The sequence below is a fragment of the Halichoerus grypus genome, chromosome 11 (genome assembly GCF_964656455.1).
Source record: "Halichoerus grypus chromosome 11, mHalGry1.hap1.1, whole genome shotgun sequence".
Lineage (NCBI taxonomy): Eukaryota > Metazoa > Chordata > Mammalia > Carnivora > Phocidae > Halichoerus > Halichoerus grypus.
The window spans coordinates 76,217,787-76,234,486 of record NC_135722.1 but is presented as its reverse complement, the minus strand read 5'-3'; the positions used below and the strand labels follow the sequence as shown (position 1 = coordinate 76,234,486).

General features: G+C 43.0%; 1 protein-coding gene across 1 annotated transcript in view; it reads left to right on the top strand.

Annotated features, from left to right (window-relative positions):
- The window catches only part of MAML2 (mastermind like transcriptional coactivator 2), a 337,855-nt gene that overhangs the window by 16,254 nt on the left and 304,901 nt on the right, over positions 1-16,700 (top strand). The window lies entirely within an intron of this gene.

Genomic DNA, 16,700 nt, shown 5'->3' with positions numbered 1-16,700 from the left:
TCTAAGGTGATATCCAAGCTTGGTGGGAAGAGGGCCATGGTGATTCATTATTGATATCTGCTCTGGGCAGAGAGAAGGCAACATGGCTGACAAGCCCCTGGAATGGATTCTTCAGGACCAGGAATCCAAATCTGGGGGATCTTGAAGAGAGATTCCTGGTGAAATGTTAACTCATTCCATGAAGGAATACACCAAGATCTGATGACACCACTTTATGAAGTTAGTTTTGAATAAGTTAAATACATTGTAGCTTTAGGTTGTAAGTGCCTTAAAGACGGTACATTCCTTGAAGACATTATAACCTCTGTTCTGAGAGCTCAGGGAGAAGGTGACTGAATTTTTTTTTTCAGTATTTTGTAAAGTGAAGTGCAAAGTCAGCTTCATTCCCTCCCTAACTTGCACCCAGATTGCCCCTAAGCCCTTCTTCTGTGGAAACTTATGATCAGTATTCTGAGGGAAGTCCATTTTTTGGTAGAAGCAGAGACAGAAACAGTGTAGAAATGGGAAAATGATGCCCCAAATGTGAGATCACCAGAACTTTCTTTTGGGAGTCAAATTCTGTGATAGCTGCCTTCGAAAAAAAATTTAGCAAATATGTGTTGAGGTATGATGTCCCAGCCCCATTTTAGGTGCCAAAATAGAGTAGCAATTAAGACAAGTTCTATGCTCTCCTGGAAAGTACTTTCTCATCAATAGCTTCCTTTTACCCTAGAAGGTAAGTGATAGAGCATCCTGAGTATGTCAGTTCTCTGAGTTAAATGCCAAGTTTTGTGTGCTGGCATATATGCATGGGCAGTGTGGACAAATACCATAGTTGTCAGGTTCTCCAAACACTCAAGGGCCAAAGAACCTGACGGTGAGGCTTGTGGTGGCAGGGCGAAGAATCCACTGAAACTAGGCCTAGTGCAATTCTTCACTCTACACAGAGCAACCAGTTCTAGGAGATCCAAGTGTTTCCTTTCTTTGTGTATCCGTTCATTCTGGTTTCAGGAATCTGAACAGAAAGCACAGGTAGCTTTCTTCATGCCTAACATATTTCCTTCACCTTGGACTTCTGTTACTTATTTTGTTAGCTATCTAAGCATTTTCCTTTTTTCTCAAAGGCAAGCGGTCCTCTAGCAGCAGCTGAACTCTTTTTGTTCTGTTTTGCACTTTAGTTTTGAGCCCAGTCCAGCGATTTGTTACTTTGTTTTTCAGCGACCTCCTACCATTTTGAGGCTTCCTCCCCTCCCACCTTGACCTCGAACTCCAAATTTATGTCTCCGTGTCATTGTGGGGAACCTTTTGGTGAAAAGGATAAAGCTGAATTGGAGCTTCGTCGGGGGGATTTTCATAGCAACACTGACTCTTTATTATTAGCTGTGCACTCCAGGCTGCTAGAGCTCATATTTTGGCAGTGGACCATCAAACACCCTATTTTTAAGAGCCTTTAACTTAGTTGTAAACATGTGCTGGGACTGGGGCTCACTTTCTTTACTCATATTTACCAAGAGCAGTTTAACTGTTGAAAAGTTGTTATTAAAAAAAAAAAAAAGCTCAGACCTCAGGACTGTTTTTCCACTCATCTAACTCAAAACTATGCATGATCTAAAAAAAGAAAATTTGGCATTTAGTTGCTTAATTTGATGGTCCAGTCATACTGGTAATTGAGGCGGAGAAGAAATGGAACTGCTAGGTCATTTTACTTTGATAGATGCCCATCAAACACGCATGGAGGGAACGATGGCTTCTACACACATGATTGACCAGAACAGCTCAAAGAGAAGCAGTCCAGTATGCTGAGGAAATTGTTTATGCCCTAAAAGTCTTCTGTATTTAGAATAAAAGTGTTCTATAGACACATCTCCTGGGCACTCTTCATTCTGGAGACTTTACTAGTTCCATTAGGAGAAAGTAAATAATATCCCAAACTCTCACTGGCTTGTAAATACAGAGATATATTCAGAAATTTGGTGAAGGGAAGACTATCACAAATATGTCTATTTCTTTTATCTCTGGGAGGAATTTAGACAAGTGCCACAAAATACATATTAACCTTTTGAGGAGATGGTGCCCTACAGGAGTTTCAAGAATTTAAATGTTCAAAAGGAGGGGTTGAACTTTGACATCTTCCTCTTGTGATTTAAGATTCTAAAAGTTCCACTGTTCGGTCAGCTGAACAGAGCTGCTTTGGGGCTTTGGTGATTCTCTAAGTAGTACCCTCCATAATGACTCCCTTCTCTCAGCCTCCTGGTATGTCATCAGACCCTTGATTGTACCTCATTGTTAGTTTTGTAGTGGGGCATTAATTGACCGGTGACATTTGCCAATCAGGTATGACAACGAGTTAATTCCATTTCATTTCATCTCCCCCCTTGTTGAGCTGCAGGTATTCCATAGATACAACCTAACTTACAACAGCCATTTGATGGAAAAGCATCATGCTGTGAAATCATCTTGCCTAGTTTGCATGTCTCTTATCTCCCTAGGCCATTCCGAAAGCTCCCTGTGGCTTCTGTGGGATGAGCTGGTAATTCTTCCTGATGAATGTTCCTTTTGAGTGAGGTACCACTCTGGGCACTTGGCCGTATTCGGAAAAATCTCAGCTGGTTCTGTCTCAGGGCTGGCCTTCTATGTATGAGTTGTTATACGCTCATTGACTTCGTGGTGCTTATTCAATCCGAAACATACCTAATTGTTTTGTTTTATGGGTTATATTTCCTCCACTATTGAATGTGAGTTCCTAAAAATTTAAAATAGAATCAAAATTAATTTCATGTCAGCAGGAAGATTTTTTTTTTTCTAAAAAAATCGTAAGAATATTTCTTCCCTCCCTTGGGGGGGGTGGATACTATTCCCTACCCTGGACCTTTTTCAGAATAAACAGAACTATAATTCTGCATCTGTGCCCTCCTGTAGTTACATGTGTGTGTGACTGTTCAGTGAGTAGCAAAGAAAAGGGGCCATAGTGCATCAGAAGAAAGAACACGTATTTATGTTTTCAGAACTTTCAGGAGGGAGAAGAATTTGCAGACTTGAGCTCTTAGAATTTCCTGTAAAAATTCTTATTACGGTTTTTGTTCAAAAGTTGGATGGTAATTGTATTATCTGTTGATGCATAACAAATTACTCCAAAACATAGCACTGAAAACCGTAAATTTTTCTTATCTCACAGTTTTTAAGGGTGGGGAATTCAGAAAGGTCTCTCAGGAGATTGCACTCAGTCATTGGCTGGGGCTGCGGTCACTTCAAGACTTGAGTAGGGATGGAGGATCTGCTTCTGAGTTCATTGACATGGTTGTTGGCAGCAGTCGGTTGGCTGTTGGCCAGAGGCTTAGTTCCTTGCCACTTTGGCCTGTCCTTAGGCTGCCTATGTATTCTCAGGTCACAGCAGCTGGATTCCTCCAGAGACAGTGATCCAAGAGAGTGAGAACCAATACATAAGCCACAGTCTTTCACAACCCAGTCTCAGAAACAACAAACCTTTGCTTCTGCCATACTCTGTTGACTTCATAGGCCAATCCTGACACAGTGTGGGAGGGGTAAGAACAAGGATATGAACACCAGGGAGTAGGTATCATTGGGGGCCATCTTGGAGGCTATTGAACATATTAATGTATAAACACTGGCCAGTAGCCCAGGTTACTATGTCCCCTACTGTGATTTTGCGGAAGGTTATACCACTGACTATTCTAAAATTAGGCCATCCATTCATTTCACATGTATTTATTGTCAGCTACGTACCAGGCACTGTTCCAGGCACTTAGGATACATCGGGGAGTAAAACAAGGATCCTCACCCTCATGAGTCTTATATTCTGTTGTATAGTTTGCTTTTCATGTAACAAATGCCGTGGGTCAGGGGGCCCACGTGATTAGGGTAAGTACATGGACCTCAAACCATTGTTTCACGTTGGCTTGCATTTGACCAACTTCAGCAGGAAACCGGGAGGGCTATTTTCCTTATCTGCAAGAATAAGGGGAGGCTTTTTAAAAGACTAGTAACAATACAATCTCTCCAGTGATTACATTCTTCTGTTAACTGTCTTAAATGATTACTTCTCTGTCTTTGATAGCTAAGTGAGGAAGTAAAGTCCATTACATAAGAATTAAGGGAAGTAAAGTCCATTACTTAAGAATTAAGGTTTGGGAGTCGACCCTCCTGGATTTGAGTCAGAACCCTCCTGCTTTCTCACTGTGTTACCTGGGCCTCTTGTGTGAATCCTCGGAGTCTCTGTACAACGGTGCGAACAGGAGCACGTATCTTGAAGTCGTAAGCAGTAAACGACTGAAAGCACTTACCATAGGATTTGCTACATAGATACCACTCAGTTTTACCTGCCTTTTCTTCATTTCTGACGGCATCTGACTGGCCCTTACCAGAGATGCTACCGGAAATGACCTCTCGTTCAACTCAAACTAAACCATCCGAGACAGATATGTAAAAGTGCTTTCAATATCTACCTGGTGGTTTCCTACTAATGCTGTTCCTGTTGCAGTATTTTGCTAAGTCCTCTGTCGGAGAGGGGTCTGGAGAGGAAAGACACACGCGCTCTGGGGTTTCTGCCTTCATCGGTCAGCCCCAGGCACCTGAGCCAGAAAGGCCCATGATTTTCCTCGGCCCAGCACTGAGCAGGCAGCTGCTTCCTGCCAAGGGGGTGCCTGCCTTCCCGAGGCCGGGAAGCCTGTGGCCCCGCTCTCGGCTCCTCTCTCATCTTCCTTCCTGGAGTGGTACCATTACAGAAATTGGTGGTGACGGCGTAGGGACGCTCGTACCACCAGCCCCAGAAAGAATATACAAACTGAGCCAGGGGTATGTTTTGGTGGGGGGTGGGGCAGTATATTTTTAGAGATACCTGGTAGTTTGGAGCTCTGTGCATTTTAGATTATATATATATACACACATATATATGTGTGTATATATGTATATACACACATATAAAAACATGATATGTTTATGTATGTGTGTATATATATATATAAATATATGATATGTTTATGTATATATATCTCCTCCTAATTTCCCTTTGCCTCCATTGGGCAGGAAGTGTGTGCATGGCTGACATATAATCCCTCGACTCATTGGAAGAAATGAACAAATGTGACCAATTTCCAGGGAGCCATGGGCTCTGAATTAGTTAAGAGGAAAAGCATTCTAAGGACACAAGGGTGGAGGAGGGCTGGGGAGGAAGGCACAGATGCTTTGAAGACGAGCAATCCTGAGTTTGAATCCTGGCCGTAACGTTGTTGGCTCTGTGACCTCGACGGATGGTATTTTTTTAAACCGATCTAGGCCCGTTCATAGAGAGGATGGAATGATATACCAGCCCGTGAGAAGCACATAGCACTTAGAACAATAAAAAAACAAGCAAAAAAAGAAGGTCCCAGGAAACATTTCTTTTCCTCTCTGAACTCTTTAACAATTTTCTACCTTAATCAAGTTAACACATCACATTGTTTTTATTAAGAGAAGATATTTGCAGCTTCTGGGGCTTTGGTTCTCAAACATTACTGTTTATAGTAGTCACTGGGGAGTGTGCTAAATTGCTGGGCTCCCCTGGCAGAAATTCAGGAGCTCTGGAGTTTGGGGATTTCTATAGAAGATCCTCAGGCCACATTTGGAGACACAGACTTGGGGGTAACTCCAAGTCTTGGAAAGTTTTGAAATCATCTTGGCTTAAACATTTTAGACATTTGTGGAGGTCAGATAGGAAACACAACCTTTGAGCTTTGAAGATACTGAACCGTAGGTGTTTCAGAACTCTCAGGGTACTCCCACGTGACTTCTGGGTGCTCTAGAAGGCACAAAAGCAGAGCTTTGTCAGGATGCACCTTCCATTCTGTGGTAAATCTGCCGACTTCATGTGCGACCTGGCTGGAATAGTTTGCTCCTTTCCACAGGCACCATATCAGAGCGCAAGCAGGAACAGGACACCCAGGAATATGTGTGGAATGCAGGCCTGAGGCAGAAGGACAAGTAGAACCAGAGGGCTTGGGAAGATAATGAATGCCGAGACACTGAGGGCTTACCTCGGAAATGATGGTGACTGCCCACCGGGGTGCAGGGGGCTTGGAGCCCCAGCAGAAGAGGGTTGTCTAACTGACCTTCTGTGTCTGTTGGATTCATTTTTAATTCCATCTCAAGACGTAGCTTGAATCCCCTGTCTGATCACTACCTTGGCCCAGGTCAGTACCCCCTCGCCCCTCGACTGACGCAACAGCCGCCTACCCTGGCTCCCATTTAGTACATGCCAAGTAGAACAGCGAATGTTGCCTTCTTACTATATAAAGTTGTTCACATCATACCCCTGCTTAAAACTGAAGTGGCCTCCCATTGTGTTTAGAATCCGAACTCATTCATGTCTGTAAGTCCTTCCTTCACAGACTGTGTCCTGTTCCGCGTTTCAAGCCACCATGCCCTTGCCTACTCTACTCCAGCCCCGTGTGGAGCACCCAGGTCCCTGCATGAATCAAGATCTTTCCTCCCGAAGAGCCCTGTCTCATGTTACTTCTCTAACTCGTCACCTGGCAGGCTCCTGCTTAATTTTTACATCTCAGCTTAAATGACAGCCTGACTAACTGCCTCTTCTAAAGAGGTTTCTCTTATTGTTTTCTTTACACTTACTACAATTTGCCCTGCCTTTATTTATTTACCTATTTTTTGCCCATCTTGGTCCCTCCCCCTCTTTAGAACAGAAATCCATTTTGCTCTCTTCCTCACCAGAGTACCCACGGTACCCAGCCCAGCGTTTGCGCATACCGGTTGCTCATTTGTTGAGTGAACAAGTACCGTGACTTCCTGTGTTCCACAGGATAGGGTATGAAGAAGAAGTGTCAGGAATACCTGCTTATTTTCCAAACAAATTCATCCTTCTAGAACATGACATGGAAGGAAATTGCAGGAGTGTGCAACTGGAGACTCACTCACCCAAACTGAAATTCAAGGAACCAGAGATCCTTTCATTCTGTTTTCCAGGCCTTCTCTTGCCCGGGTGAGAGCCAGGCTGGGTCCATGTGCTAGAACACTGGTACCTCACAGTTTACGGGTGCTTTCAGCTGCCTTCACGGCTAACATATGTAACTGATGATCTGACGATGGGGAGGAAAGGAGTTCTGGAGCTGGGTTGTATGAAACTAAAGTTTGCATCAACAGGACCATAGATTTTCTCACAGCCGGCCCCATAGTGCATGCTGACACTTAGGACAAGATGCACAGCCCAGCTCAGGGTGACAGGGAGGCTTTACGCCAGATGTCCTTAGGAACGTGTCAGATTGCTCTCTTCTTTCTTGGGCCTCCTGGGTACCAGGAAGGAAGAGAGTGAGTCATTCTGACCTGTCAGAGTAGGTGAGTGAATGTCTACATGAAGATAAACTAAAAACATTAAAACTTTTTTATTTGTTTTTTTTTTTTTAAGATTTTATTTATTTGTGTGAGAGAGAGACAGCACGAGCAGGGTGGGGGGGCGGTGTAGGGAGAGGGAGAAGCAGGCTCCCCGCTGAGCAGGGAGCCCGACACGGGGCTTGATCCCAGGACCCTGGGATCATGACCTGAGCCAAAGCCAGATGCTTAACCAACTGAGCCACCCAGGCACTCTAAAACTTTGTGATTTCAAAGGAACAAAATCTTAAAAGGGTATATGAAAGAACTAGAAGCATGGAAGCCATTCACAAGATCCTAGGTACAAGGCCTAGTTTAAATTTGAAGTTTGATTTGACCATGACAAATAAAAGGTAGTTCTACTTTATACAATAAATAGTAAGCTTGTGGGAAATCTAATCCCAAGAGGTAGTAGGCTGAATGAAAATATAAGTGTGAATTAAATTAGATGAAACATGAATATATTCATATAAACATATATATATTAGATGAAATATATAAATACATAAATAATCATAATGGGTTACTCAGGGAGTGTTTGGGGATATCATTTCCAATCTTTGCATTTTGTAACAAGGGCAACCACGTTTTTCCAAGAACATCCCTTGGTACCATTTCACCCCTTATCCTTTCAATAAATGTTTATTCAGCACCTTCTATACATACGGCACCAGGCCATGACCAGGGTCGGATGTTGCCAGTTTTCCCTGGGGGGGGGGGGCCAAACCTGTCTGGTTGAGAATGTCCTTTATAATATACCTGGTAGGACTGAGGAAGGTGGCCCAGGTTGTCGAAAATAGGTTAGGGACCCCATACCATATATTTTGGAAGCTTCCTAGTGCCCCCTATGTACTCTGATAGAACTTCTAGAATTGGCACCTGTTGTTTTAAGTAGGACACATGTTTGGTCCTTTCAGTTATGAATAAGAACCCAGTTTCTCCCTGGTTGCTGTGACACCTGCTTCCAGCTCAGATTGCTGACTTGGTTTGTCCTCTGGCCTCTAGTCTGGACGTCGGGGGGCTGGGATGGAACCATGCCTGCCCTGGCCACTCCTCTGGCAACTTCCCCTTGTGGACCATACCGTGCCAAATATTTATTCTGGGTACAAAATGGGTCTCCGTTATCTTCTCGACAGAATAATGAAAAGTTGACACGGGGCAAGAATTTGGGAGGCATCTTGGAAAAGGGAGGAAAAGGTTGAAATCATCTGCCCCGCTGCCCTGTTTGCCTGTGGCTTAGGTTATCGTAGCAGGAGTTGAAACAAAGAGAAGACGGTGACAGTACCCTGTGCGGAATGCTCAGTATGCCTCTTAGATACGGCTCTGGTCACCAGCCCACGGGAAGGAGGCTGTCATTGTCTGGGGGTGGGTGAGGCTTCAGGAAAAAATCTGTGGTATGAGGAAATGTTACACAAACTGGTCTTGCTTTTATGAGGAAAGAGGGGGGATAGCAAGATGACATGAGGGGGGATAGCAAGATGACATAAAAATGATTCCAAACTACCACTCAGAGTTAAAGGTGTTGTCTTTGAAGTGATCCAGAAAGACTCCGTTTTGGGGCCTAGCGGGTCACACGCTCTAGCCAGCAGCTCTGTGGCTGGGTGGGGTACGAGGTCACCTTTGACTCCGTGCCCTTCTGTGGCATTCATTTTCATCTTTAAAGCTCGTCAGCTAGGGCAAAGCTGAGCAAGATCTCCTCTGCAGAACTGGTCCCAGAAGACCTTAGAAAGTGTCCTTTCTTCATAAAGTTCTGCTTCAGTTTGCCTCAAGTTTTTTCCTTTGCTTTTTGTATCTCACACCTGCCCCCAAAGACCCCACTGTGGGAAGAAAACAAGCAAGTTAAAAGAAAAAAAAGAAAACCTGGGTGAATTGCTGTGTGCTCCTAATCAGAGGACTTCAGAGCATGTTTTCAGGGTATACAGATCGCCTGGCTCAGGCAGCAGAATCACCTGGAGTGTTTCATGAACTGCGGGTCCAAGGGTCCTGTCTCAGACCTTGAAAATCGACATTTCTGGCATAGGGCCCAAATACCTGCCTTTTCCATAACGTATGAGGGCCTGCATGAGGCCAGCTATTTTACTGTCTTTTATTCACGAATCTATCCCAAACATCTAGATCACTTCCTAAGAACACCTGAGACAGGATGGGGCTCTGTAAATATTTATTGAATGAATGAATGCACCAAAGCCTAATAGGATCTGTTAGGGTTGCTTTTCAATTAAACAGTAGCAGAAACCATCGGCAGGAGAGAGGAGTCTTTATTGGGAGGAAGACAGACTTGAAAAGAGGAAGGAGAGAAGTCAGTTTGAAGAATGGGGCAATTTCTGAGAGGCTAGGCCTAGGTGGGGCAATGAAACAGAGACTTCGTGCCACAGAGCATTGGGCAGCACTTGACAGATGAGGAAAGAAGCTTGAAAAAAAGGGAAATGCAATGAGGCAGTGGTTAGAGCAATGGTTCTTAAACTTTAGTGAGCCCTCCAAATCCCCTGGGAGGCTTGCTAGCCCACTGAGCGCTGTCCCCCTCCATCCTGAGTCTGTGATTCAGCATGTCTGGGTGGGGCCTGAGGATTTGCATTTGTGACAGGCTTCCCGGGGGACACTGATGCTGCAGGAAATCTGCCTTGTGAACCACTTAGAGTTAGATTGTTGCTTTCAGGAGTCCGATGGGCTGGGGTATGAATCCTAGCTCTGCAGAGCCTTGCGAGCTGTGGGACCATGAGGGTTTATCTAGCCTCTGGATCTCAGTTTCCCTCACATGTAAAATAGGGATAATAACGATGATTAGGTGTTGCAACGCCTACTGAGTTGATTCATGTAAAATATTCAGCAAAGTGCTAACACATCCAAGCACTTACTATCTTAAAAATTATGACTTTGGGGGCGCCTAGGTGGCGCAGTCGGTAAGCTCCTGACTCTTGGTTTCGGCTCAGGTCATGATCTCAGGATCGTGAGATCGAGCCCCGCGTCGGGCTCCCCACTCAGCGTGGAATCTGCTTGAGATTCTCTCTCCTTCTCCACCTGCCCCTCCTGCTAGTGCTCTCTCTCTCTCTTTCTCTAAAACAAATAAATCAATCTTTTAAAAAAAAATTACTACTTTGTCCATTGCGACCTCTGTAACTCTTAGGGGGAAATGAAGCATCTAGTTGCTCTTCCAATGAAAGAAGAGCTAGGGCTTTGTAGAACCAGCATAATATTTAATAAGAGGATGGACTAGTTCAGATTCCAGTACGACAAAGCTGTTTATTTCTGTGCCACAGTATAGTGGTCAACTAGGTAAAATTAACTCCTGATAGGGAAGTGCCCAAAGGCTTATTTTTGCAGTTTGGCCTAACTGGAGATGGATGGTGGTGGTAGTTACACAGAAATGTGAACATACTTAATGTCACAGAGCTGAACATTTAAAAATGGTTAAAATGGTAAATTTATGTTATATATTTTACTACAATAAAAACAGATGTGGATGGCCCAAGTATTACTTTCGGCTCTCTCCCTGATGATCTCCTATAGGGAAATTCATTTTAGCGTGTAGTTTAGGAACTATTGTTCAAATGAGCCTCCTTAGCTTGAAGGGTGACTACATGCTGAAACACATATTGGCTATCTTCTGGGGCGAGCTCTCAGGGCCTGCCATTGTCAGTGCATTCTCTAATAAATCAGTTTTAAAGATGAATCCAGTGATGTTTTAAGGTCCTAATGTTGAATTGCAATCACTTCTCATGCACAAAAACCCACATTTCTGGATTCTCATTGGGTAATTGAACAAGAAAATACCCTGGAGGACTTGGCCTAAAACAGCCTATCTTTTGCTTTGAACTTTTCATTTGTGAGATGATGAACTTGGTTGAAAATATAGGCCATTCCCTCATTCGAGTTACACAGGCCTTTATCTGGTGTCTGAGCCTTCTTTTGATGGTTATAATACTATACTGGCAAAGAAGGGTACCTTTGTTCTTAAAATCAAATACTATACCAATGGGGGGGAAAAAGGCCTCCTAATAAAAAGCATAAGAAGGATCTGGGGAAAATCATTTAGAAAAGCAAATGTAGACAACTTTCAATTGCCCAGCTCAAGTGAAACTCCACATCATAGAGGTGGTCCCCCTATTATAAGCAAGTTGGATTCCAAAAGCTTGTCAGTGGGCTGTGTATAAGGTGGCATGCATTTTCCTATAGCACCATCTCTATATGTAAGACTGTATTTTGCGCTCTAGCATGGTACCTGGAAAATCAAGAAGAGATGTCTTTGCTGGACTCAGCCATGAGAGTCCTGTCCAACTTCCACAGTCTAGCTGTCTACTACTGTTGCCATCCCCATGGGAGGAATCTTGCAAGTTGTGTGTTCCTACCTCAGGGATGACCAACATTCAAGGTTGGAAATAGTCCAGAAATCACAATTGGATTTTATAAGACACTTTGCAGAACTATCTTAGATAATAAAGATTTCTGATGGCTTTCTAAAGAAGAATTAAAGTGTGTTGTGACTGTCTAGCTTCTTCTATTTCTTCTCACTCTTCAGCTTCTTTTGTTTTGTTTATCATTCTCCTGCATGCCAGAAGTGGGTTTATATGATTTCTCAAACTCCTAGCCAACAGAAATAAACATATTGAAACACAGTAGGTAACTACTGAGACCTGGATGTGAGTTTCTAACCTTCCTCTTGCTGTGAACTCTCAAACAAATTACCTGACATCTCTGAGCTACAGTGTCCTTATATTAAAAATGAAATAATAACTCATAAAGGGTTACCGTGATAATTAAATGAGATAATACATATGAAGTGCCTAGCCTAGTGCTTAGACATAGTTGGAATTCTATAAATGTTAGCCCCTATTATTGTTACCTGCTTCCTAGGCTCTTTATTGTTATTTTTCTGGCTATAGTTAATGCACTCATCTGTATTTGCATAAATGATATTGAAAAATGTGTGTCCTAAGCATTCCATGCATTTGCACAGCAAGTTATAGTTTATAAAGCAATTTCTTGTTTGATCCTTACGACAACCCTGTGGAATCCAAAGAGCTGGAGATACTTCTTCTTTTCACACATGTGGGAAAGGGGTAGTGGCTTGGTCTGGATTGGCTTTGGCAGACCAAAGAGTCAAACCAGAGTCAAGACTCTTTAGGTCAGTGCTTTCTGTTATGTAGGAGAAAGGATCTTAGAATTACTGATTCCATAGTATTGCCAACCTAAGGACTAGGGAGAAAAGACTGATGTGTCTCTTGCTTTAATCATTTGCTTTTTAGAAAACATATCCAAGAAGCCATGCTTTATGAAAAGAGTTAGAATGTTTATTTTTCTTCCATGTACTAAAATTTTTCGGCTCATGTGCAGCAATGTGGTAATTTGAAAGCTCTTTCCAGGGATTTCGTGCTTCTGACAGTTTCAGGTCAGGTTCACATGGGGGTGGAATTTGACTATACTCTAGTCATTCCCAAGGGAATAATGGGGTTGACGAGATGGTGGACATCCTGAGGAATGCTTAAGCAAAATGAACTTAATAGGTTGTTTCAATATTTTTATCGCTTTTAAGTGACTCTGACTTTCCACATCCCGATTTCTAGATGAGTTTTAAAAGAAAAACAAAAAAACCTTCAAACTTCTGGCACAACAATAGTAGTTTTGGCGATTTTCTCTGGATTTGCATATCTCCTTTGCATATCGGTTCTCTATATACCTATAATAGAATTTCCTTTTTGACATAATCACGGCATAAGCTGAACCCTTGTTATGATTTCTTGGCTCCACATGTGACAATAGTTTTTAAAAGAGCAAGAAGCAAGTGTTCTCCCTATTTGTGATAATAGCAATTTTGGGGCCTTAAGGGTCTTGAAAATCATCCAATTGGGAGGTAAAATATCATCATACTTAAGGCCTTGGGCACTGGAATCCAAGCTCTCCCATTTATTAACTGAACAAATTGAGGGAAATGATTTCCTTCTAAGGCTTTAATTCCCCTCTCGACGAAATGGTGACATGCTAGAACCTGCCTAACAGGGCTGGTGTGAGGATTAAGTGAGAAGAAGGCGTAGTGATGGTGCTCAGTGGTGGTCACACACCGTCCTCCAGACACCCATCCTCCAGCTCCTCTCAGTAATCTAGATACTGGGTCAGATGCAGCTATTTGTACAGATTCCATGGTTGTAGGTGAGAACAAACCACTCATAATTATGAGCAGAATAATGTCCAATAAACTTGAATCATGCAGTTGCGGAGTCTTTCTACAAAACCACATCTATAGGGTTAAACCAAAGGGCAGTTTGAAACTTTGGCCTCTGAGTGTGAATGCATTGTCAAGCATTTCACAGTAAAATACAATAGCATTCCAGATCTCAGTATGATGTCAGACACAATGGATTACTCATTTCAGTGGGAGTTCATTCTCTCTGAAAACCCAAAAACATTCATCTAGAAATTTCAAGACATACTGATGAAGACATTGCCAGCTAACTCCACCAGGGACACTTGGTTCTATTTCTTTCTCCCTTAGCTCTATATTTTACTGAACTTAACCAACGAATTTTTTTTTTGTTCTATTTTATCTTTTATGTTGCAGCATTTTTACATTTGGACAGGAGTACGCAGGATGGAAAACAGCACATGTGTTCACTGTTTGTAAATGAAAGATTCATTCATTCAACAAATATTTGCTCAATAGTTATTGTTCTAAGACACCGAGTTCAGTACATGATCCCTGACTTCAAGGACTTTAGATTCTAAAAAGGAGACGGAGTAAAAACAAGCAAACATATCAGAAGATACTATAGTAGCAAGTAATTGTTGACCACAGAGCCCAGTTTTCTTTAGACTTAAGCTGAGACATAAAGCCGTAGGAATCAGCCATGGAAATCATTTTGGAAAGTACATTCTGGAGTGATAGAACACCTCCGATCCATACCTCAATACTTTATGTCTATGGTTAGGTTTCTTGCTGATAAAAATTACAACATAAATAGATTGTGGAGTTTGGAAATGATTGGATAATAGGGAATAAAACATAATTGAGTATGTACTAAGTAAAAAGCTGATACTGGAATTTATAGCGATACCATAATTAAATTGTCACTAGAATGGATTTTGTGGGCTAGCATTTAAACACACAGAGAGTCTTGAGTGACACAGCAGTCGCCCATATGTATGTAAAAAAGACTTCAGCTACATCTCAGAATTCTGCTGTTTAGCAAATCACTTCATTTTGTTTTCATTTTGTTTCCCTCCTGGTTTAGGATATCACTGAAATATCTCGGTGTAATTACTTCCATACTTTGTCATTAGTATTTTATATTTTTTTATTTCATGAACTAACCCTCCAAATTGTAGCTGTGCTGAAATGAAGCTTCCTCTGAAATTTTGATTCTTATTCTGAGGTACCGGCGGGGGGGGGGGGTCCCCAATGTAATCCATAGCACTGTATAAGGTTTGAGTGTAGAATTATAAAGTCCTCCGTGAGCATGTGCATTCTTCACCGTAATTCAGAGCGGAACAATCAGCATTCAGAAGCACACGAAGCTAGGACTCTCTTCCTTGCTCCCTCCCACCCCCCCAATAAAGTGATCCCCACCCATGAGTCCTAGACCATTCATCCCTTGCGTTTGGTATTCGTTCTGCTCCTGAACTCTCATGGGCCATCCATGGATTGAAAATCAAATTAATACACAAGGAGAGATTATCGTTGCGGGGGATTTGTGGGAGCCCAGACACTTTTTATGAGAAGAGACTGTCACCCCCAAGGATGTTATTTGAATCTGAAAAGAGGTGGTTATAAAGGAAGTGGCTCTGCTTTAATCTGCTGTGGGGAGTAGCCACCCCGCTCTACAGCTAGGCAGCCTTCCCATAGGAGCAGAATGAGCATTCGCTGGAGAAAGCAGCTGAGGTTGGAAAACAGTTGCAGTTTTGCAGTTTCAGGAATGTGTGGGAGCTGCAGCTTTAAGATGGCATTTCCCCCCCTCGCTGCTGTGGAGAGAGCCCGGGCTAACGTGAATGGGGGTTTTGTATGAAGGTTGCGGGTGAGGCAGAGCCACTTGGTAATCAGGGCAACAAGGCACATTAATCCTTAAGGAATATACTTTACACACAGCCTCTCTCTTTTCTCTTAAAGCGAAAGCATAAGTAAAACTTCCCTGTGCTCCCGTAGTTACCCTGCCTTTGATCTCATTTGAAGTTCAGCGCTGAAGGCAACTTGATCTCGGACGCTATCTCCTTTCATAGATGATAATTAGCCCAGTTCTAGAAGGCCGGCTGCAATGATATCCTTCGCTGTTAGAAAGGGGACGGGGAGCAGGGATTGGAGCAATTGTTTGCTGTGTTGATGACTGTGTTGTTGCCATGGGAAAGCTCAAGACTTCAGGAGAGTTTGTGTTTTGTTGGGCGAGGTGCCAAGCTGTGGTGACTTATTACAACCGCGCGAGTGAGCCGTACAGAGCAGTATCCCGGGTAGCAATTCAAAGGGCAGGAGCGCTTTAATCAGGGAAAGATAGAGCGCTGAGTATCCACATTATGCTTTATTTCAACTTGGAACTGATAAACAAACCCAACATTTTAGGAGTCTCTGGGTTTGGTCTTTTCACTTTGGAGGAAAAACAAGTCAATTCTTCCCGCCCACCCCAGCTAAAAGGCAAAACAGAAATGCTTCTGCTTTACATATAAAGACCCCTTGTAAAGAATGGAGTGTTCTCAAATAACAGCTCTGCGCACAAAGGCGAGTTCATCTTGACTCAGCCTCAAGAAGGGCAAAACTGTGCAGGGTAGCTTGATTTGGTGTGAAGAAAAAAAACAAAAAACCAGGGGAGGAGATTGGGAAAGTTGCTTCTAAATTCAGATTCCAGACACCGCTTTGCCGCACTGCTCCGAGAGGTTCAGCCATTTGTGCCCCCAATCCCATGCCTGGCACAGCACTTGGCCCAGCCTCCATGTTTAGTCATCGTCTAGCCATACTGAAGACAAGGAGTTTTCCTTGGGGTTGGAGGAAAAGTTGCTATATAGATCCATAGAAAGGAAAACTCTGGAGCTTTGTGAATGATTGTGGCCTTTCAGGTCACAAAAGACTGGCCACAGCCCCTCTTCCTGCCAGTAGTCAACATAGCCCTGATTCTTTAGGAAGATGCCAAGTCTCCTTTTCTTTTTGTGCTGTGTAGACACTGCTCAGAAGTTCCCTCGGTGCCAAGTCTTTTGAAGCCTCTTGGTCCATTCCAGAGAACTCTTGGAAGAAGAGAGAACAACTTCACAATTTCCATTTTTAGCCTAAAACAGATGTCAACATGTTAACTCTTCTTCATTCGGTATTGTGGGCCTGGGCCTGTGTAGGGATCCCAGAGGCACAATGAAGCGCCCCATGTTTTCCAGATAGA